The sequence below is a fragment of the Mesoplodon densirostris genome, chromosome 1 (assembly GCF_025265405.1).
Source record: "Mesoplodon densirostris isolate mMesDen1 chromosome 1, mMesDen1 primary haplotype, whole genome shotgun sequence".
Taxonomy (NCBI): Eukaryota; Metazoa; Chordata; class Mammalia; order Artiodactyla; family Ziphiidae; genus Mesoplodon; species Mesoplodon densirostris.
The window spans coordinates 69,640,169-69,664,813 of NC_082661.1; positions in this window are offsets into that span (position 1 = coordinate 69,640,169).

A 24,645-nucleotide genomic window follows, 5' to 3' on the forward strand; every position below is an offset into this window, starting at 1 on the left:
AAACGGGGTTGGCCTATGGATTTTCACGAGGATTAGACCAGCCTGCTTTGCCTTAGGATGAATGCAGATGGTCAAATTCATTTCACTGGAGTTACGAAAAAACTAAAAAACTTTTTAGGAGGGTTTCATGTTTTAAAACAATGAGAAATTCTTGAATAAAAGGGCTTGTCAGTAAAACATTTTTTTTACATTAATAGACTTTATTTTTCAGAGCAGTTTTAGGTTTATAGACCAAACTGAATGGGAGGTACAGACCCCCACCCCCATAATTTCCCCTGTTATTAACATCTTGCATTGGTGCTACATTCTTACAATGGATGAGAGCCTATATGGTTTCATTAGAATTACTTGAAGGCCATAGTTGGCTTAAGGTTTATTCTTTGTGTTGTACATTCTTTAGGTTTTGACAAATGTATATAGTTACGTACCCTCCATTACAATATCATACAGATGTGGTGTTGCCCTAAACACCCTCTGCGCTCTGCCTGTTCATTCTTCCCTCCCCGCAGGCTCCTGGCAACCACTGATCTTTTTACCGGCTCCATGATTTGGTCTTCAGTTTTGCCTTAAGGTGTTTCTTGTATCTTGGGATATTAGCCATTAATTGTAGGACATGTATTGCATTTATAAAGAAATTAACATGTATTCATGGTGCAAACTTGCTTTTACTAAATGAGTACCAGATCAAAACAATTTGGAGACCACTGCCCTAGAGATGAACTGATAGATAAACAACTTTCAATGAGGGTCCAGAAGCTTCCAGTCCTCAGTAAAACACTTATTTTAAAAAATTATATTTCACAACTGGAGAGTGTACTTTTGAGTTTGCAAAGTGCCTTCACTGCTGTTTTCTCCTCTTGTTCCTCTGGGGGGTGAGAAAGGGAGGTATTTGTACCTCCATTTTAGTTGCAGTATTAGGTGAGTTATTTGGCCTACCTGCTTCTCTTCCTGCCTCTCTTTTTCTCCTTCTCTTGTAGTGATGGGCTCAAGAACAGAAGTTTTCTTCCACTGAAATCAGCTTTTCTTACAAATCTCCCAGTTCCCTTGTTGGCAGAAATGTTTTCTCGCCGATTCAAGGTAACTCAGTCTCTTCTGGTTTAAAACAGCCTTTTGGGGGCCAGGACTCTACTAATTCTGGATTCTTACCTTCCTCCCAAATTCTTCTCCCATATCCTGTGGTGATATAAATTCTGGGGCTTGGGCTGCCAGTATATTGTCCAGAATTGCGTTGTCAATAAATCCTTCACGTCTAGACTCTTTCTCATGCTCAGGAAATATCGAACAATTGACAACTGTCTGTTTGGTCTCAGCCATGGAAAGTTAGACTCAAAAACTCCCCCAAATGAGCTCATATCTTCCTTCCTACTGCTCCTCTTCCAGGGCTCCCCAACAGAGGCATGTCCCCAACACCCACCCAGTTGCTCAAGCCAGAAACCAGGCATCAGGCTTAGGAGTCAGCCCTTGGGTCCCTGCCAGGTCTTGGCTTTCATTCCCTCCTTTTCATTGGGGCAATATCTATGGGCTATAAAATAAAAATTCTCATCAGTAATCAGCTCACAGAACAGCAGAGACAGCCATTTGTGCAGACTAATATTTTTGTAAACCTGTTTATGTAAACGTCTATCTCTGGTGTAGACTTGCATGTGGGACATGTGAACCTTACGGTTGGCTAGTCCTTACCTCTGCTGGACCCGGAGAGACGGTGTCCAGGAGAGAGGGAGAGAAGCTTTAGATGACTCTTGCCACTCTTTGTACTAGTTTTAAAGAAGATCCCTCCTCCTCCCTTTGGAATAGCAAGTTCTGGCTGCCAGGCTCAGAGAAGGCCCTGGACAAGTGGGAGCACATTCTGCTGGTTTGCTCATTCTCTACAGAAGGACTGCTATTTGCAAAACCAGGCGTTGTGCTGCCCTGGCCCCAGCACCCTTGGCCATACGGCTATTCCTTTGCCTTCCACTTCCCTTCTTCTGGGAGTTCGTATGACGTGTGAGGGGCAGGGCATTTGGAGGGATGGAAATTGACTGGAAATTTGATCTTAAGAATCTTTGCCAGTTTTAGGCCTTCCCAACGCTACTAGAAAGAACTCCCTGTGCTCCTGGAGGATGGGCATTCCGGGCTTGGCGAGATGAGCATCGGACTCGGAAAAGGGGAGCAGAAGTGGCCAGGCTAGAGGTAGAAAACTTGCCCCGTGGTCCAGCTGTAACTCTGCCCATCTCTGCCTAATCAAATGGCCCTCCTCTTGCTCTGTGACACAGAGGCTGGTGCGAACCCTCAGTGGAACAGGCACCCCCAGCAGTCTGGAATGGATGTGCGGGGAGGGCAGTTTTTGCATGGAAACCTTGCAATGGCCAAAGAGGGAGTGGGGGGCTGGGCAGCCAACCTTGTTTTCCAAGAGACTCTGCGGGTGGAGTGCTCGGCCTTGTAGCTTTGTAACGTGTTTTTTTTTTGTTTGTTTGTTTGTTTGTTTGTGGTATGCGGGCCTCTTTCTGTTGTGGCCTCTCCCATTGCGGAGAACAGGCGGCTCCGGATGTGCAGGCTCAGTGGCCATGGCTCACGGGCCTAGCCGTTCCGCGGCATCTGGGATCCTCCTGGACCGGGGCACGAACCAGTGTCCCCTGCATTGGCAGGCGGACTCTCAACCACTGCGCCACCAGGGAAGCCCTTTGTAATGTTTTAAAGGAAGCTGCTTCATATTTTCATGGTAGGCTTCGACCTAGCGTTATCATCCCTACCTTACCAATGTGGAAAATGCACATAAAGAGAGGCCAAGATATTAAATGAGTTGTCCACGATTTCATAGCCAACGGTGTGAGCCAAGAGTAGCATGTGGGCCTGGTAAAAGCTCCGATTATGAAGGTGTTGCCCATATTGGGCCACAGAAGGGCCTTGTGGCCTCTGTCTCTCCAGAGCAAACTTCTAGCCCTGGGGGAGCTCCGGGGAGTGTCTGCAGGATCAGAGCCTGATGGACCATGGGACTTGGAGGGGACTTAGTGTGCTCCAGTTATGCCTCTCGTTTTTCCTGGGACTCAGAAAGATGAAGTGACTTTCACCATAGCATATACCTAGTTCATGCCAGACTTATCCCAAAGATTTGGGACACAGTTAGAACTTTCTGCTTTTCCATAACCACCAGATGGAATAAACTCTGAGTTCTCTATAAGCTTTATTCAAAAGGCAGAACAAAGAAAATTATTACTTTTTCCAATCTAGCAGAAGCATGGCAATTAGGATTTCTGGGTCTCCATCCATTTTTCATAAAGGGATGGTGGGGGAACAATATGATAAATAATGGATATTATCAAGTTTTCATTTCAGTATCATAGTCAACTTTTGCTGGAAGTTAATAGCTTGGCATTGCTAAGCACACTTTCTAGAAGCTGTTTTGTTCCTGGCTAATCAATCCAAAAATGATTTTAAAAGTTTGGAGCATAGTTTTGACCCAAGACAGCTAAAATAGACTGGAGATTAAGGCACAAATCCAATTTTACTTTTCCATTAAAAAAATAACATTTTTATTAAAACATTAATATGAACTTTGAGGGGCATATTAGCTTTGCCACTGACCCATGTTGTGACCTGGAAGAAGTGACTCACTTTGCCGGACCTCTTTCTCACTGTGAAATGGACAACACCCACCTCTCAAGATTAGCAGCGAATCCAATTAGGTGAGAGAATCTATGTAAAGCACACTTAGTAGGAACACAGATGGTCTTGTCTGTGATTGCTTCTGGTTGCCAAAATCCAGCCTGGGATTCTTAGCCCTTGGGAGATGGAGCAAAGAACTTCTGAAGAAGCTGAGTTTGTAAATATAAGGCAGATGGGCCCTCATTGCTCAGACCACTTTGCTTACATAGTCCAGGGAGTCAGTTCCCTGTGTCCGTTCTCTGAAATTCCAAATTGAAGAATGCTATCAGGAAAGACTGAGCTCACCCCAATCAAGCTCTGAAGGCAGGAAAAAGCATCAGAGGCCCTGGTCAACACAGAGATGGAGGATGTATTTGTCAGGGTTCTCCGGAGGAACAGAGCAAATAGGATGCGTGTATATATAGAAGGAGATTTATTTTATTTATTTATTTATTTATTTATTTTTTTTGCGGTATGCGGGCCTCTCACTGTTGTGGCCTCTCCCGTTGCGGAGCGCAGGCTCCGGACACGCAGGCTCAGCGGCCGTGGCTCACGGGCCTAGCCGCTCCGCGGCATGTGGGATCTTCCCGGACCGGGGCACGAACCCGTGTCCCCTGCATCGGCAGGCAGACTCTCAACCACTGCGCCACCAGGGAAGCCCAAGGAGATTTATTTTAAAGAAATGGCTCACACGACTTTGGGGGCTGGCAAGTCCAAAACCTGCAGGGTGAGTTGGCAGGCTGGAGACCCAGGGAAGGGCTGATGCTGCAGTTTGAGTTCAAAGACTGCTGTTGCTGGCAGAATTCCCTTTGGCTTGGGGGAAGTCAGACTTTTGTTCTATTCAGGCCTTCAGCTGATTGGGTGTGGCCCATCCACATTATGGAGGGCAATCTGCTTTATGCAAAGTCCCCTGATTTCAATGTTAATCTCATCTTAAACCACTCTCACAGAAACATCCAGACGTTTGACCAAACGTCTGGATTCCAGGGCACAGCCAAGTGGACACATAACATTAACCATCACAGAGAGTCAGCAGGGAAAGAACTGGTCTGGGCAGAAGTTAAGACCTGTTCTGAAAAGTCCTCTGGACCCAGTCACCCTTGTACAGTGGTTATGTTTGGGGGAGCAAAGGTTGAGCACAGGAACGTGGGAATGTGAAGCACGAGACTTGTTGGTGCCTAGAGTCGGGGCAACGTCATAGCCCCAAGGAGCGAGGGTGTGTCGGCAGCAGGGGCAGGTGTTAGCCAGACTGCCCTAAGCCTCTCTTCAACAGTGACCTCTTGTGGCCACTGGGAGCAATGACAGCGGTGGGCAGCTCAAGACTCCCCTTCCCAAAGGGACCTCAGAGGCAAGAATAATCCATTCTAGGCTGAGTAAGCCTCCAAGGATCCAAACAATGATGAGACAGCTAGTGGGGTAGGTTCAGTTGTGCAGAAAGGGATCCTCGAGGAGATAAGAACCTCGTGCTAGTTGAGCACACATCCTTCAGCGGTTCACTGGAGAAGTAGGGAAGTGTCTGCTGCACCCTGAGCTGCTGAAGCAGAGCGTACAGGTTGCCTTATTAGAATTCATAAATGCTGCTTCCCACTGCCAACATATGCAGACGTGGCAGAAGCCTCACAAGAGTCCCCTCACGCTTTAGGTGACAGAGTTTGAGCTGCAGCTTCTTACTGTTTCTCTTCTGGCTTTTCCCAGGAGACAGTTTAAGTTTGAGGTCAGTGAGGTGAAACACAGTTTCATTTCACCTCTCTAGACAAGGTCAAACACGTTTAGAACTATGGGCGCACTCCTCCTCCAGAGCAGAAGGTGTCCCCTGGGTGGTGGGGAAGGGGCGTGTGTCTCTGAAGGTCAGAAAAGTGACATTGATCAAAGCCTGCTGTGGGTCAGGGGTGGGCTAGGTGCTTCACCTCTGTTATGTTTTTATATACTCTAACTACCCTGGCAAGTGGGTCTAGAAGCCCCTATTTTACTGAGTCACAGGGAGGTTTAGTAGCTTAGCCATGGTCACAAATCTCACAGGAGGCAGAACCTTGAAACGAAGATGGTTCCTCTCACGGGAGCTGCCCAAGAAACGGGATGAATTCTGTGGATATTTTCTTGGGAAGCATAGGAATGCTTCCCCTTCGGCCCCCCAGAACTCCATGGCACAAAGACAATTTTTTCTCCACCACAACAATTTGCTTTCAGGACTTTTCTCTGAGGCTGGAACATGGGTCTGATCGCTTTTCATGGCTTGGTTTCCCCACACTCTGCAATTACACGATGGTGGGAAAGTTCCCTCTTACTCTGTAGTAACTTGGAGCAAATCCTGGGCTTCTCTCTGAGGACTGGGCTCCGTGGCTGGTGGTGGGCTGTATCGACCTCCCCCTCAGTGCCTCAGCCCTCCAAGTAGATACAGAGGGTCTCATCACAGAGAATCACACAAAAACAGCAAAACCACTTCTGAGTCTGTTCTGGAAAGGAAATACCTTACAATTTTGGGTAGGTTCTTCATATTAAAAGCACCAAGCTGCTTCCTACCCATCATAAAATTTTTTAAAATATTTTTTTTCCTCTAAATAAAAAGTCTTATTCTCACGAGATAATGCTTACATAAGCTTTGAGTTTAGGCTTCCTTGAGTGAAAAGTCTGACATTCCTACACTGTGCAATATTGGGCAGGTCATTTAACCTCTCTGGGCCTCAGTTTCCTCAGCTCTGGAAGGGGTCCAACCCCTTCTGCACTCAGTTGCTTCAGGGGTTGATTGCATTCCTCGAGGTAATAGGTTGGTACGTTGTAAAGAGCTGAACCCATGTGAAGTATTATGATTATTCTCATAGTTACATTAGATGGATCTTAGGACATGATAAAGGAATTTTTGCCCTTCTGGAAACTGGCTGAATAGATCACAAAATTCACGGCAACACAGGCATCTGAAATTCTCAACAAAGGACAAGCAGAACAGACACCGCAGGGTGTGGACCAGCACCAAGCATCTCTTCTATGTGGAGAGCGGGGTGGTGTGGAGGCCCTGGGTCCCTTCCTGGGGAATTTTTCAAATCCCACGGGATCAGGAAGCATGACTAGGAGGCATGGTCTCAGAGTCCGCCTTCCCGGGTTCGAGTCCTGACCCTGCAGTTTTCTACATGTAACTGAGCAGCCGATCTTTACCTCTATGTCGGTGCCTGGGTCATCAGGAAGCGAGGCTGGCCGTGGTGAGGAGAGACTGTTCTCAGGCGGTGGTTGTGAGGGTTAAGAGCTTCACTGGGCAGAGAGAGGAGTGCAGATGCTGGCGCATCGTGGATGCTGAGTGGCCGGATTGTGCACAGACCTTTCTGGCATGACCCAGCCACAGCGAAGTTCACAGCCCTGCAGGTACACGGCCCCTGTAACTCTTGCCCAGTGTCCACCACAGGCTAGGTCCTTCTGTCTGTGGCAGTCTGGAAGGTGAGGGACAGAGCCTGCCCCCTCCCAGAGACCCCCACCAGCGCACACAGGCTTTGGCGGAGCTGCTGGAGGTGAGACTGTCTGGCGGGTGTGACAGCCTAGAAGGGGTGATGCTCAGTATTTAATCTGATCTGGGTTTCTCTTGTGTTGCCCAGAACTTGGGCCTTCACAGGAGGGAAGCCCTCACCCCTGCCCCACCGCCCTGCCCTGGCCCCAGACCCAGTTCCTTCTACAAGTCTCTCGGTATGAAGCTCCCTCCCTCTTTCTGGAAACATGGATTCACCCAACAGCGTGAGTCTCACCCTTGGACTCACCCTGGAGCTGCCCCGAGCCCTGCGGTTGGGGGACATGTCACAGCCTTCAACTGGGTGGGCTCTGATGCCTTTTCCCTCCCATCTCTCTGGGTTGGACTGGCTGCCAGCCAGGGCGGACACACACTCATCCCCTTCCACGTCCCCCCAGCCCATCTTTCAGAGCTGGGTGATGTTTGTCTTTGGTGACACCACACTCCATTTCCATCTTGAGAAAAGATGCCTTCTTCTCCTGGTAAGACTAGAGCCTCGCCCTAGGAAACAATAGGCCCCTTTATTCCATTTGATTACTCTGTTTGAGCGTTTTGATGGGTGAACGAGGATGGCTCTGAGTGTATCCTTGAGCCCAGAATCTTTTTTTTTTTTTTAAATAAACTTATTTATTTATTTTTGGCTGCGCTGGGTCTTTGTTGTTGGGTCTTCATTGCTGCGCGCGGGCTTTCCCTAGTTGTGGCGAGCGGGGGCTTCTCTTTGTTGTGGTGCGTGGGTTTCTCATTGCGGTGGCTTCTCTTGCTTCAGAGCTCAGGCTCTAGGCATGCAGGCTTTAGTAGTTGTGGCACATCATCTCAGTAGTTGTGGCTCACGGGCTCTAGAGCCTAGGCTCAGTAGTTGTGGCGCACGGGCTTACTTGCTCTGCGGCATGTGGGATCTTCCCGGACCAGGGCTCGAACCCATGTCCCCTGCATTGGCAGGCGGATTCTTAACCACTACGTCACCAGGGAAGTCCGAGCCCAGAATCTTTGTCTGATGGTGCTGGTTTGTGGAGTGGAGCAGGTACGTGGCCAAGGCTGACATTGCTCCTTACTGCTGGCTCCCTCTCCTCTGTGCTTCATCTGGGTCAATGTCACCACCATCTGTTGGGTCATCCAAGTCATGACCTGGCTGTCATATTTGATTCTTCCCCCTCCCTGGCTCCATATGCCCAACTGGGCAGTGGCATCTCTTGGATCCGTACTTAGTCCTTCGACAAACGTTGAGTCCCTGCCATGGGTCCAGCACTGGGCTCTGGGGGTACCACTCAGTCCCTGGGCTCAGAAGCTTGCAGTCCAGAAGGGATCAAGTCACAGAGAAGGTCACTGAATCAATAAGCCATACACCATGCACCTCGAGCTGTTGGGGGCAGAGTGGGAAAGAGAGAGTCTTGGAGAGGCTCACAAGATCACACAGTGCCATTGACTGAGCCTTGTATCCAGCCATGGATACAGGCTCCATGGCTGGATACAGCCATATATCCATCCGTGGACTGTGGTGGGTCCACAGGGCACAGAGCTAGAATGGGGCCCTTTTCCTGGCTTCACAGGGGTGGGCTCAGCCATCCCCATGGGCTGTTCCAGCCCTGGCATTCCCTGGGCCAGGATTAAATGTTAATTTATAATGGAGTCCGCTGAAGGCATCTCTGGTTGCAGGCTGCGAGGCCGATTACTTTGGAATCTCAGTGGAATGAATCAGAGGCCTGCTTTTGGCAGTCAGCATCTGAGACTTAACCAGGCAAAGATGACAATTTACGCTGTGTTGAAGAGAGTGATAGCTCTCTTGTTTTACTGCCAGAAGAACAATCGTGGGGCAGGGGCCTGGAGATGGAAAACCAAAGCGTGTCAGCTGGAAAACTTTTGTTTTCATTTATGAGACTGATTTGTATATGTTAAGGCCAATTGGTAGAAATTGGTCCATTTGCAAATTGGCAGACAGAGACAAATCTTGATTTAGGATGAGAAGCAATGAAGCTAAGGCAATAAAAAGAGAATCACTTTCATTAAGTTAAAAAAAGCAGACAACTACTCAAAACTTTTTTATTCCTTCTTGAATTCTTAACTTGTCTCATTGTGAAAGAGTTTGAGATAGTTTACAAAGACAAAATATGATGGGATAAAAAGAAAAATATTAAGAAATCAGGAAGAAGGAACAATAAAGATAAATAATAGAATAAAGTTAGGGAAAAGATGATACACTGAACTATATGATAATCTAAGGAGCATTAAAAATAGCTCATTTCTTTTTCATTTTTAATTGAGGTATAACATACATATATTATGTATAAAAATCTTAGATGTTCAAAACAACCTAAATGTCCATCAATAGATAAATGGATAAAGAAGATATGGTACATATATATAATGGAATATCACTCAGCCATAAAAAGGAACAAAATTGGCTCATTTGTAGAGATGTGGGTGGACCTAGAGTCTGTCATACAGAGTGAAGCAGGTCAGAAAGAGAAAAACAAATATTGTATATTAATGCATATATGTGGAATCTAGAAAAATGGTACAGATGAACCTATTTGCAGGGCAGGAATAGAAACCCAGACATAGAGAATAGACATGTGGACAAAGGGAGGGGATGGGGAGGGCAGAATGAATTGGGAACTTAGGTTTGACATAAATACACTACCATGTGTAAAATAGATAGCTAGTGGGAGCCTCCTGTACAGCACAGGGAGCTCAGCTCAGTGTTCTGTGATAACCTAGATGGGTGGGATCGGGGGGAGGGAGGTCCAAGAGGGAAGGGATATATGTATACATATAGCTGATTCACTTCATTGTGCAGCAGAAACTAACACAACATTGTAAAGCAATTATACTCCAATAAAAAATATAAAAATAGTATAAAAAAATCTTAGATGTTTGTCAGCTCAGCTTGACGAATTTTTGCCCGTGTACATACCCAAGTAACCACCACGTAGATAAAAACAGAGAACTGGCCGCATCCTGGTAGCCTTCTCCTTCAACTCAGCACCACAGACAAGATAAGCAATATTTGGACTTTTTTCACCATATATTTGTTTTGCCTATTCTTAAAACTTCAGGTAAATAGAACCATATAGTAAGCACTGTTTTGTGTCTGGCTTATTTCTCTTGATCATGCATCTGTGAGATTCATCCATGTTGGTACCTGGAACTGGTTTGTTCTTTTTTTTTACTGTTGTGTAGTATTCCCTCATATGCCAGGATGTACTTATCCATTCTATTGGTGATGGATACCTGGGTCATTTCCACTCTGTGGCAATTATGCAGAAATCTGCCATGAACCTTCTCAGGGGGACATAAGCACCCATTTCTGCCAGGTATATGCTCAGGAATGGGATTGCTGGGACACATGGTATGTGTATGTTTAGCTTTTGTAGAAAATGCCAAGCATTTTTCCCAAGCCGTTGTGCCATTTAAGACTTCCAACAGCAGCATCTGAGAATTGCTCCACATTCTTGTCCACACTTGGTGCTGTCAGTCTTTCACTTTAGCCATTCCCATGGGGGCATAGTGTTTCTAGAAGACATTGTTTCCCTTCTCAGCAATCATTTCCCCTTCACTGGGCAAAAGCATTGAGTTCCGGTGGCATCCACCATTCACTAGCCCTGCGGGGGGGAGGGAGGCACATGACCCAGATGTCAGCCAATTGGTGCATCACTTTGCCCTGACATGGTAATTACTTTGCTATGAACCACTTCATTGGACCAATAAGAATCCCCAGCCTTTTGCTGAGAATTTGGGTGCATCTGGCAAGTATTCTTCAGCTGCAAAGGAGAGCCAGTCTAAGATAGTCAACACGAGGCAGTGAACCAAGAGGATGGCAGGGAAAAAAACAACTCCCGAATACACCGATTCCCAATTCCATTTGTGCCTGAAACTACACCTACCTCTACAGGCAATGTTTCCCCCTATATGCGTAAGCCAGGTTGAATTACGTTTTCAATTACTTGTCCTATTTAAATGCCCATCAAGTCTTAAAACCCCACCTCAGCATTGTTGCAAATACAGCTCAGGGCTTCCCCCCACCAGTGAACCTCTGTTCCCCATGCTCGGGGCCTTCCCATGGGCCACTCTCTCCCAGGAAGTGCCCTTTCTCTGCATTCTTTAGACATCCCCTCCCTGAAGCAGCAGATCCAGCTCTGATATTTTCCTGCTTGGTCCCCTCCTTTCTTCTTCGTGGCCCTGTTGTAGGTCTTTCAGAGTCTATTTGTTCGTCGCTTATTGATGGAATCCTCCACATGTCTAATTTCAGACAATCTCTGTTTTGTGCCCACAGGAAACGTCATCCCCAGCTCCGTGCCTGGCCCATCAAGGCCTACAGTCAATATATGTTGAATGAATGAATGAATATGGTTGTATCTCAACTGTGATCTGGGCTCCCATCTCCTTGGCACTGGATGACCCACTTGTCAAGTCAGTTCCCCCAGCTCCAACCTGCTCATCTTAGTTTGGATTCTCCCAGAAGCAGAGAATGAGACACAGATTTGAGGCCCAAGGGAAAGTGAGATAGGAAAGGGAAGACAGTCGATGAAGAATACATTATAAAGCAGATTGTGGCTCATGCCTGCTGAAAACTCTGAGAAAGAGTTTAGACAGGCAACTCAGAATTACCCTACCCAAGGGAGAGGGAGCTGAGGTATTTATACCCCAAGTTCTCTGAGGTACCGCCCAGGGGCTGCTCCTGGGAGGTGTGAATTCCCAGCACTTCTAGCTCTGTCTCTGGCTGCCAGAGAAAGCCCTCAGACAAGGAAATACAAGTGCTGGTAATGGGAAATAGGGCAGCGTGCTCCAAGATGGTGAAGGCGTTAGGAGATATATGTGGCAATGCTAGTGTCTTTCGCACAGCCTGACTCTGGCTCCTTCCCATGGCCCACTGTCCTAAGGAGGCCATTTTGAAGGACTGAGCACCTGCTCTGCGCCCTGTCTGCCTCCTTTGTTGTTTTGTGGCTTCATGCAATTTACCAGAATGTTCTACCGGGCTGCTTTGACGAGTTGAGCTTCTATTTACTCATCCATGACATGGGATCTCAATCTACACCTGCAGGTTGGCTGGCAGGACCACACACTGTGATGTCCGCTCAGCTCCTGGTGAGGGGTCTGGTCCACAGCAAATGTTCCTAGCAAAAGTTTCCTACCTCTCGGCCCCAGTGGCTGTAACTTCAAGCAGGCTTTTGCACCATATACTCCAGGGCCAGATAGCAAAATAGAAGTTCAGTGTGACAAGTCTGGAGCGAGGGTTGTTGAAAGTGCAGGATGGCTCCTGGACCTCTCATCTCTAACCTCTTATAATCATGTTTTACTGGAGGACACACCTTTCCCACTGTGTGCACCAGGGGCCCCATGGCTGGGTATGGCCCGTGGCCAAGAGAGAATCAGACCATTTCTGAAAAATCTTAAGCAAACAAATAAATAACTATTTCCCCCAAGCCACCCGATGGAGAATGGCTTCTCACTTTAATTTCAAACAGCCCCTCTTTGTGGGCCGGGCAGCCACAGGGACCCTGAACAGGCTTCCCTTTGGATCCTGTCAGAAGATGGTTAGAAATGCCTGGGGGACAGCTCCCAACTCCAGGAAGGGTAAAATTGCCATGACACCTCCAGGGCTCAAGCCCTCTACAGTTGCAAAGCCTTTTCATGTCCAGCTCTCCTTTGATCCCTGAACTAGCCCTACTGTGAGCAGACCAGAGTGGCCTCATTATATCCATTTTAACAAGGATCAGGGAGGCCCAGAGAGGGAGAACTACCCATCCGTGGTCACACAGCATGGTACAGCAGAGCCAGAATGGGGACCCAGACTCCAGACTCCCGGAGGGGCTCTTTCCCCTTTGTGGCCTTCTGCACCCTAATATCAAGCCCTGACATTCTGGAAAGGAGGTGATGCCAGTCTTTTCCTGCCTTTAAAGAGACCTCTCTTCTTGTCCCCACCCCCTTCTTTTTAGTAAGTAGAACCATTAGTTTTTATTGACGGGACTAATGCTTTTCATTTAGGGCCAATTACAATAGGAAGGGAGACGCTTAAGGGTAACTGGGTGATGAAAGGCCCCCATTAGGGAACAAGCTCGAGAGCTGCTGTTTCCCATTTGTAATGCTGGTTCCACAGGCGAGTCATATTTAAGCCATAAACGCTGGCGCCCAGGGAGCACTCGTAGATTGTCTTGAGAAACCCAATACTTTTATCAAATCACCAGATGGCCCCGTATTAGAGAAACCATTTATTTAATTTATTTTTCCCCCTCAGAGCTGCTTAGATTCTCAGAAGCCAGCTCCACCTAACCCCATGAACCTTCCAGTAGCATCTATGCTCCTGCTTGAAATAATTGTCCTTTGGGTTTTACTGGTGCCCCCATGGCTGCTTGTAAACTCTTGCTCATTCTCCCCCGCCCTTTTTTGGAGCAATTTTGTTCAAGAGGAGAGAAGATGAATATGCACTCAACACTTACCCAGACCTGGGTGCTGGTTGCACCCTTCATTTACCTTGAATCATCTGGCCCTTGCAGAACTGCTTCAGATGTACCCATTTCACAGATGAGACCATGGAGGTTCACCGTGGCTTCATAGCTTGCCAGGATGCGGCAGAGGAAGGATGCCAGTGCAGGGTTGTCTGCCTCTTTTCAGGGCTGCAAATAATTTGTAATCTACACTGAAAATTCCTAATAGTCTGATATGTATATTTACATAGTATTTTTTTCCCTTTAAACCAGAGACTTGGCAGGATCCGTGATTACGTAGAAGAGCCCCAGATGATTATGGTGTGGTGTCTGGGCTTCGTGGAAGTGTTTGGCATTTGTGGCTCCTTTTTTCTTCTCTCAAGGTTTGCGAAGGGAAACTGGCACTTACCTTAAGAGGGCTGAGTAAGTGGGGGCTGGAGAGCAGGGTTGAGGAGGGGGGATAATGTGGGCTGGAGGCCTGGGAGGGGAGGGTGAACACAAACAGAGAAATGAGGAGCGTAAACACAAATCAGCCCCGGACAGAGGCTCGGAGGGATAGGCAGGATGGGAATTCTAGCTGGGGTGGGTGGAAAATGAAGAAGGAGGTTGGAATTCGCTTTGAATCCTGCAGGCGGATTGACTCCAGGGCGGTGGGAAAGTCCGGGGTTTGCGGGGGAATTCTCCTGCCTCCCCCTTGAGATGTCTTTCCCAAGAGGAGGGGGAGAGTCCACATCCACTGTGTCAGGAACAGCCCAGGCAAAGCCCAGGAACAGCAGTGCTGACCCCAAATTCCAGGGAGCGGGTGCAAATGAGTAACAGAACAGATGCACTCAGTGTGCAGTGGGGCAGAGAAGAGCTGCCCACTGTTGTGTTCCTATTTCATCTGCGTCACAGACCTTTACAGTCCTGGGATTAGCCTCATTTTAGAAATGGGAAAGTTGAGGCTCAGGGAGATGAAGTCACTGACCAAAATCCCCTAGAGAGTAAGTGGGAGGCTGAGGTTTGAACCCCTCTTCGGATTCCAGAACCCAGCTCTCACCACTGCACAGAGATGCCTCCCAGTTAGAAGCAGGGGATGGGAAAGAGGCACCAAGAGGGAAGAGTCAGCCCAGCTTGACGAGGTCAGGGGAGGTTCCCAGGAGGTACTGGGTCCAAGTGTCGGCAGATGAACTCACCAGTCAGATGGGAGGAGGGGGCTAGGCAGAAGGAATCGTGCAGGCAAAGGTGTGGAGGCTTAACTCTACTCAGTGTGTTTGGGGACCTGACTGGAGTTTGGTGAGGCTGAGGCAGTGGGAGTTTGGGGGGATGGAACAGAGAAGGGAATCGTACGTAGATCTGCCTGTCATCAAGGCTGGAGATGCGAGTTCCTGATTTTATTTTGAATTTGTGTTTTGCAAGTGATCTCTGATGGAACAAGAGTATGCGCACGAACAGAGGCGATGTGTACAATATACGTATTTCCTGGTGCTCTTCACCGCCCCATTTGTGTATGGCATCCGTGGGGCTCCAGTAGTGCAGCATTCTGATGGACCCAAACGTTTGGAAGGTCAGTGAGACTCAAAGCAAGTACGAAGTAAGATGGTTACATCTACAGACTGAGTAAGGGGGAGTGTTAACAGCTCCAAGAAGCTACAATTTCTGTTCCAACAAGAATTTCTTTCAAATGCAGAAGGAGGACAACCACATTCTAAGAAATGAAAACGATCCATGATATCCTTTCTGACTCATATTATTTCCCTGTATTAGCCAACTAATGCTGAAAGGGTGGCATGGGAGGAAAAGGAAGGCTGAGTAACCCCCCAGTTCCTTTTCCCTTTAGTTTTTCTTTACTGGTGAGGGAGCTGAAGGTAGAGAGTGGTAGTAGATTGTGCGTACGTCAAGAAGTGGAAAAAAAAAGTTGAGTTAGTTTTGTGCTGTTTCCACTTTTCTGGTAAGAACGAAATACATATGCTACATACGAAATACATATGAGCTACGAGATGTGAATGTGTAACTCCTGCCGTTTCACCTACGAAAGAGTCAAATACTCTTAAATTTGCATTTAAAGCTAGCATTGCACACTATGAAGATGAGTGGTAAAATTCATGCTAATAATAGAAAATAAAATTTTTTTTTTCGTAGAGCATCATTAAATAGCAAATTAAAAAACACTGTGTCAACTCGAGAGAAAGACTATGGAGGAATGGGGAGAGCTTATTATTTCATTATCAGACATGAATGGCACTTTCCCCCTGCTTCTTGAACAGGGGGCTGTAAGCCACCTCTAGAGCAGCTTAGCAATGAAGGGGCTATTTGGTTTGGCGTCATTCAATTGTCTGTTGGGACAACCACCTGCACAAGACCTGGTACCTCCCTGGCCTCAGTTCTCCCGTTGGTCAAATGAAAGGAACAGAAAGTGGGTCAGAATTGTAGACAGAGACCAGGCTTGGTCAGGCTGACCTGGGTTGGAATCTTGGCTTTACCAGCTCATAGCTCTGGCCTTGGATACCTTGTTTAATCTCTGGAAGCCTCAATTTTTTCATCTGAACAGCAAGGACCCCAACGCTGACTACACGGTGGCTCTGAGGGTGTGACAGGGAGAGTGGTGAGTTTGGCAGCAACCTTGAGCAAGTTGCCTCACCTCTGCCTCAGTTTCTTCAAGGAGAAAATGAGGAAAACAATACTTCACGGAGTTCCTATGAGACTGGCTTGGCAAGATAGATGGCAAAACAGTGACTATTTGATAAATGATTGGCTATTGTTTTAAAATTAGTATTATGACACATAGGTGTACAGCGTGGTGGGCACCCTCTGCTTTGTCTGCCCCGTCCCTGCCCGTGCCACCTCTTGGAGCAGCACTCCTCTACTTCCGGGAAGTGCTCCTTTCCCCTCAGCACATGGTTTCCAAGGTAGCCATGTTCCTACGTGACTCCTCCCCTCAGTCCCTTGTTGATTGGTCCATAGGTGTCCTGTGTCCAAGCCCTGGCCAATTAGCTGCTGCCACCGGGATGTATTGAACGGAAACCTGGCCCTTGTTTCCTGTGGTCTCTATTTTAAGAGGCAAAGCATGGGAGGCATCAGGGCCGGAGTTTCCTGTGTGTAGTAGGAGCTTTCACAGGGAGCGAGAGGAGGAGAGGATAGACAAGAAACACTGGAGAGTGCAGGTCGCTGGCAGTCACCACCAGGCCCAGGCTTTTGCTGCCCTGCCTGTGGAAGTTGCCTATCTTTCCATGACTCTGGAGAGACAATACATTGCTGTTTTTAAATTTAAATTTTTTCCTTAAAATGGTTTATTGGTGCCTATTGCTTATAATGCAAAGACTGCTGCTTAATCCATTTAGTGAAATGTCCCTTTTACTTCTCAGCGAAGATATTGGGCAGCTTCCACCCAACCTGGAGAGTGTGCTTGGAAGCCTGCCTTCCAGTGAGGCTCTGATATTCCCCAGATTCACCCAGGAGTGGCCTGGAGTCCTATCAGTGGGCAGGCAGCCATCACACCATCAGAAAGGAAGAAACGAAATCACCTTCATTTTTAGACAGCATGATTATATATGCTGAAAATCCTATGGAATCTACAGAAAAGCTGCTAGCACTAATAAGTGAGTTTGGCAAGTTTTCAGGTTACAAGATCAATTCATGTCAACATACTGTATTTCTATGCACTAGCAATGAGTGATAGGAAACTGAAATTTAAAAAGAATACTATATGTCAAGAGTCAGCAAACTTTTTCTGTAAAGGACCAGATAGTGGGCTTGTGGTCTAGAAACAGTCTTTGTCACATCTGCTCTATTCTGCAGTTGTAGGGCAAAAGCAGACACGGACAATATGTAAATGAATGGGCGTGGCTGTGTTCCAATTAAAGTGTGTTGAGGAAAACAGGCAGTGGGTGAGATTTAGCCAATTGGCCAATCCCTACCATATACAGTAGAGTAACAGATAAAATTCCTAGCGATACAACTGACAAAAGATATTAAAATCTGTATGTTAAAAAAACCCACAAAACACTGTTAAGAAAAATTAAAGAGGACATAAATAAAGGAAGAGTTATACTGTTTTCCTGGACTGGCAGACTCAATATCCATAAGATGTCAGTTCTCTCCAGACTGATCTATAGATTCAGTGCAATCCTAGGCAAAACCCCAGGAGGCACTTTTGGTGGAATTTGACAAGCTGATTCTAAAATTCATATGCAATTGCAAAGGAGCTAGATTAGTCCAAACAACTTTACAAAGAAACAGAGTTGGAAGACCCACACTGTTTGATTTCAAAAATTATTATAAAGTTACAGAACAAGAGAATGTGCTGTGGGCATAAAAATCAACAAATAGATTTTTAAAAAACCCTCAGTAGACTCAAGAGTCCAGACGTAGAGCCCTCCATACTACCCACATCTATAGTCAACTGATTTTTTTTTTTTTTTCTTTTTGCGGTATGCGGGCCTCTCACTGTTGTGGCCTCTCCCGTTGCGGAGCACAGGCTCCGGATGCACAGGCCCAGCGGCCATGGCTCACGGGCCCAGCCGCTCCGCGGCATATGGGATCCTCCCAGACCGGGGCACGAACCCGTATCCCCTGCATCGGCAGGCGGACTCTCAACCACTGCGCCACCAGGGAGGCCCCTGGTCAACTGATTTTTAACAAAAGAGTAAGGGTAATTAAATTTCTCCAAATAATGGATTAAATATCCAGATGCAAAAAATCGAGCCTCAGTTCATATCCTGAAACATATGGAAATTTAACCCAAAATGGATCATAGACTTAAATGCAAAACCTAAAACTCTAAAACTTCTAGAAGAAAACATCATGGAAAAATCTTTGCAGCCTTCATTTAGGCAAAGATTCTTAGGTACAACACCAAAAGCACAGTACATAAAGGAAAAAAAACTGATAAACTGTACTTCATTAAAGTTAATGACTTCTGTTTTTCAAAAGATGCTGTTAAGGGGTTCAAATGACAGTTTGAAAGACAGTATTTGTAAATCACATATTGTTACGGATCTTGTATCTAAGAATATATAAAGAACTCTCCAAATTTGATAATAAGAAAATAACTTTAAAAATAGGGCCAAATATTTGAATAGACACTTCACCAAAGAAAAGAGACATGTGGAAAATAAGTGTATTCAAAGATGGCCCCCATTATTAATCATTAAAGAAATGCAAATTTAAACCATAATGAGATACTAGTACACATGCATCAGAAGGGCTAAACTTAGAAAGGCAGACAATACCAAGTGCTGGCGAGGATATGAAGCAGTTGGTACTCTCTTACATTGCTGGTAGGAAGGTGAAAGGGTGAAGTTCTGGAAAACAGTTTGACAATTCTTGAAAATTTAAACATATAGCTACCATATTACTTACTCATTCTACTTCTAGATATTTACCCAAGAGAGATGAAGACTTATGTCCACACAAATACTTGTACACAAATGTTCACAACAGCTTTATTTGTAATAGAAACTGAAACAACCTAAATGTCCATCAACAGATGAATGCATAAAAAATTGGTCGTCTATCCATACCATGGAACACAGTCAACAATAAAAAGGAATGAACTATTGGTACATGCAGCAACATGGATGAGTCTCAAAAGCATTGTATGGAGTGAAATGTCAGGCTCAAAAGAGTATATATGTATGATTTCATCGATAAAAATCCTAGAGAATGCATACTGATCTATAGTGACCAGAAGCAGATCAGAGGTTGTCTGAGTTGGGGGTGGAAAGGACACGAGGGGCATAAGGAAATTTTGAGGGTGATGGATAATTTTGATTGTGGGGATAATTTCACAGATGTAGGACTATGTCAAAATTAATCAGATTGTACACTTGAAATATGCACAATATATTGCATGTCAATTATACCACAATAAAGGGATAAAGACAAAATTAGGACAGTGCTAAGCACAGTAAATGTCAGTTGTCATACTTTTCCTGTCGTGCTAACTGAAGCCCAGAGATAGAAAGCAGCTTCATTCCACATCTATCCCAAGTATTGACTCATCCAGCCATTTATTCACTTCTTTGCCTGCTGAAAATATTTATGTGCACATACTATGTCCCAGGCCCTGCTCCAGGGGCCTGGAATGCAAAGATGGATAACATGCCATCCTTTCACCTCCAGAACTCACAGTGGCCACAAGTTAATGATCCTAAATGACAGGTGACCCTCAGCATTTCTGGGCCTCAGATTGGGTTCGTGGATGAGACTTCTGGAGGGCTGTTTTCATTCAGATCCATTCCTTACCCATCCCCTGCCCTGCTCTGTGTCTCCAGGAGCTGATCCCCACAGGCTGCAATTCCCAGGCTCCTGTCAACGGGGTTCTGGCTGGGTTCAATGAATGGAAGGCCCTGGAGGGAGGCCTGAGGGCAGATCAGGGAGGGCAGTTGGTGCAGGGTTTCTTTCCTCATCTCAGCCTCCCAGCATCTCCAGAAGTAGCCTTGCCTCCTGCATGACTCAGCTTCTAACCCGCCCCCTCAAGCCCACTGTGGCCCTGGCTCCATCGGGTGGCGCTGGCCCCCCACTCCATCCTAGGGGTGCCAGTGGTTCCTGCTATTGCTGGTCTCTGTGCTACCTTGCTGCCTTAAAAAGTCTGAAAGTGGCTTCTGCTTTCCTGGTTAAACCTTGACAAACACAAATAATTTTCAAGGGCTTCTTCTGTTAGAAAGAAAAAATCCAAGAATTTAATAGTGGAATTTCAGGCATGGTGACCGGCAGTGAGGGAGATATTTGGGGGTCGGGAGAACCTCCTGGAGGCCTCTGCATGCTCACCTCACAGGTAGCTGCATTCCTCTGTGGCAGGACCCATGGGATCATGCACATGGGAGCTGAATCCAGCCCCCAGTCCTAAGTTCAGGGGAATATTTGACAGGGAGATCAGATGCGTTTCCATTTAGAGTCTGACACAGATCAAAGTGAAGTGGCCACACCATGCTTTGTCATCCCAGTTAAAGTGATCTGAGGTGCTTTGGACGGACACACAGTCTGATCAGACTCTGCCATCAGCATCACTTGGGAATTTCAAGGGGAACAGCTGCTGTGTCTCTGTGCACACGTGTGTCTGTGAGAATGTGTGTGTCCTCAAATCTAGGGTCCTATTGTGTCTGTTTAACTCTTCTGCATCTGGGATGCCAAAATCTGAATGTACATGGAATGTTTTGTGTTCTTTTTTTCCTCAGAAGAAAAGCTGTTACTAATTCAGTGAAACCTCTTATCATTGGTCTTAGAATTGAGGAAATACAGGTTCCCCTCCACAGAACACCACCCCACTAATGTTCTCCCAGGAGGATGTCTCTCTTTTTTTAATATCCAAATTTTATACACTATCTGTGTCTTACAGTACTTTACTTTTTGTCGGTGTTTATATAAGAAAAAAATATATTTACATTCAAATAACATTTCTCCTAAATAAAATGATGAGTGGGGAAAGTCTCTAGTTACATTCCAAATAAAATCCACAGGATGTCAGAATCACACATACACTGTCAACAAAAGGAGAGTGTATTTCAGATGATGTTGATCCCAGAGGCCTTCCAGCTTCTTCTCAGTAGGAGCCGTTCCCTACTGCTGTGTGCTTGTCAACAGTGCCGCCCTTGTTTTTGTCTCGTTTGAACAATATGCCCCTCAAAAGTTGAGCATGGGGGCAAGAAAAGTGATTATGGTGGAAGAAAAGATGCTACCACATAGGAAGTATATCAGCCAGCTATTGCTGTGTAACAAATTGCCCCAGAAACTTTGTGACTTCAAGTAGCCATCATGTATCTGCAGGGTGACTGGAGGTTGGCTGAGTTAGGCTGGGCTCAGCCAGATGTTTTAGGATACACTTAGTACTGACTTGGGGAAGATGACAGGAATAATGGGTTTGAGGAGATGGGGACCCTCAGTGGTTGGGTTAAGGACATGTTAAACTTGAGGGAGCTATTAGATGTCCAAATAAAGGTGTCAAGCAGAAGCTGGACATTTGAGCCTGGGCCTCAGAGGAGAAGGAAAGCCTGGAAATACCAGTTTGGGGACCATCTGCTGGTATTTAAAGCATGAGATGGGATGAAGTCGGCAAAGGAGGGAATGTGGACAAGGAGATACCTGAGCATCTCCAAGGCTGAGAGGATGGGGTGCAATGTTGGGTGCATTCCTTCACCAAGGATCACCCAAAGGCAACGAGAAGTCATGGTATCTGTGTCTCCTCAACTGGTCTCAAAGTGATGGTCCAAGACCAATAGCCCAGACATGTTTTGTCAAACCACGCAGTGTTTTTCAAAAAATCTGAATGAGCCACTAACATTGAAAAATTGAAGAATTTCCAGAAAAAGTCTAGAAAACATGAATAGTTTCACCAAAATGTCTAGACTTTCAACTTCTCTTGACAACTCAGAAGATCTGAGAGCATGGGCCTGTATCCTGCCTAGCAACTCTCAGCCAGAGCTGAGAACAGGTGACCCAGAGACATGCCTGGCCCTCCACTCCACCACAGTCCCCATCACTCCCTACCTCCTCATGCTGACCTCACTTTGCTCACTTATGTTTCCTGCCAAACCCCTGGTGGGCCCTTGAGTCTGTAACCCCCTAGCTGGGTCTCTGGAAATTCTCCACATATTCCTACCTCCTGGCCTTAGGATTCCTGTCTTAAGAGAAAACTTGGGGCTTCTTGAACCTGCTCTGTCTGTGGCCCTGAAATCTGATAGGAGGTCACAGCCCCGGGATAGCCCACAACTTATCTTTGATGGTTTGGAGCATGGCTTCGTCATCAAGGACCTGGAGTGCAGGCCTGTGTAAAATGTTTTACATGAGGACTGGGGAGCTTTTTTTCTTGGGTGTAACTCGGTTAGATCAGGGCCAAGTCTAGAGTTCAGGTTATGGATAAACTCTCCCAGAGGCCTTTAGGAAATGAGGAGGGGCAAAGTAAGGAAGAAGGACGAGGGCATTCCTCTGTAGCCCCAGGCCCCTGGCAGGGCCTGCTGGCCTTCCCTGGGGCCACAGTTCTGCTCTGGGCGCACTGGGGTCTTGAAGGACCACAGCAGGGAAATGGCAAAGCAAATGCTTTTCCCAAGTGCTGTCCTCAGGCCCAGAGGAATTTTAAATGGCTCTGGGTTGGTGTACTTGGCATAATTTGCCTCACTAAACACAAAACAGATTTCAGCAGCTGCAGTTACAGAGCCTGTGCTGGATCCTGGGCCTGGAATGTCGGTGGGAGCACAAGCTGTCGTTCAGCTTGTGTTGGACAATCGGGGAGCACCAGTGGGAGACTGAGTGGTGGAGGAGTCACAGCGCTACAGTCACAAGTCACTTTGCTTTTCTGCACCTCAACTTTCCCATCTTTGAAATGGGAGAGTAGTTGTAATTGATAATAGAGGATTACAGTAGACTCAAGGAAGCTCTTTGGGGAGGATTCCCACCTCAGCCCTATGAGATAGTGCAAGTGGTGTTTAGGGGGGATTTGGTACCAGATTGCATGAGCCTGAGTGCTGCTTCCATCACTAAGGGCTGTGTGGCCTTGGGCAACTAATTTGACCTCTCTGTGCTTTAGTTTCTTCATCTGTAATTAGGGATGGTAATAGTCTTACCTTATAAGCATTGGGATGCTCATAGTCCTGCCTTATACATTGGTAGTAAGGATGGATTGTAGTGATGAGAGTGTGAATACTCCCCTGTGTCCCAGGCTTTGTTCTAAGTGCCCTGCACAGCAAACATGGCTAAAACCTGCTGAGTTCTCAGCACAGCGCTGGCACTTCAGATGCACTTAATACTTGTAAGCCATTGCACTTGGTTGAATGGTGTCCCCTCAAAATTCCTGCCTGCTGGGAACCTCAGAATGTGACCTCATTTGGAAATAGGGCTTTTGTAGATGTAGTTAAGGTGAGGTCACATTGATTAGGGTGGGCCCTAAATCTAATGACTGGTGTCCTTATATGAAGGTCCTGTGAAGACACAGAGAGACACAGAGGGAGAAGGCCACGTGAAGACGGAGACAGAGATTGGAGTGATGCAGCCACAACCCAAGGAACACTGGAGCCACCAGAAACTGGAAGAGGCAAGGATTTTTCCCTGGAAACTTTGGAGGAAGCGTGGTCCTGCTGACCCCACGATTTCTCAGCTACCAGAGCTGACAGGATAAATTTCAGTTGTTTTAAACCACCCTAGTGTAGATACGGCAGCCCTAGGGAACTAACAGAGCCATAATTATTACTTTATGGATAAAGGGAGGGGTAAAAATCAGAGATGCAGTCGGAGTAGGGTTGGGTTATACATTAAAAAATGACTTGTAACTTACCAGGTATTTGCAAGCTAAAACCAACCAAACAAACAAACTTGGCAGGGAAGGAGGAAGAGAGTTGCTATTTTTTGAGTGTCTCTGAAGCATCAGGTATTTTACTAGATGTGACTTTATCCCTGTTACCCATAAGGAAATCAGGGCTCAGAAAAGTTAAGCAAGTGGCTCCTGGTCATACAGCCAAGAGAAGGGAGACCAGGTTTCAAACTCTGCCCTGGCAATGCCAGTGACCTTGGACCTTCTACTGCACCGCACTCCCCTTCTGCTCTGCTAGAGTGCGGCTCCACGAAGACCAGGCCAGACTAGAATCCCTGGTGCTAGCCCAGTGCCTGACACAGGCCCTCTCTTAACGTTGGCTGATGAATGAATGAATGAACGAATGAACAAACTAAGGCCTTGAGTTCTTCATAGCACTGATGTTCTAGGCATCTGATTTCCTCTCCTGCTCCGTTCTGAATTTGATTCCCAGCCTTCAGTCTCATGGTCACACCCGCAGGAGACAGCAAAGGGATTCATCCTGAATGGAATTGTGCCCCCAAAGTTGTGGCCGCTCTGGGGACAGCTGCTCAGATCTCCCTTCACAGGGGAAATAGCCAGGAGGAGTGAAGTTGGCCACAGCCTCCACCTGCCACCCCTTTGGGACAGCAGCGTCTGCCTCAAGGCCACACCCCCTCCTTCTAGCCAATGACCTCTCATGGGGCTGGCCATTCCTGCCCCATGCTTCGTATAGAGTTCTGATAAATAACACAATATCAATGGCATTACATTAATCCACTGTAACGTTTACTTAAAGAGCCAGTGAAGTTTTGAACACAAACATTTAAAAGAAGGCGTTCTGTCTGAGAGACTTGCTTTCTTTGCTTCTG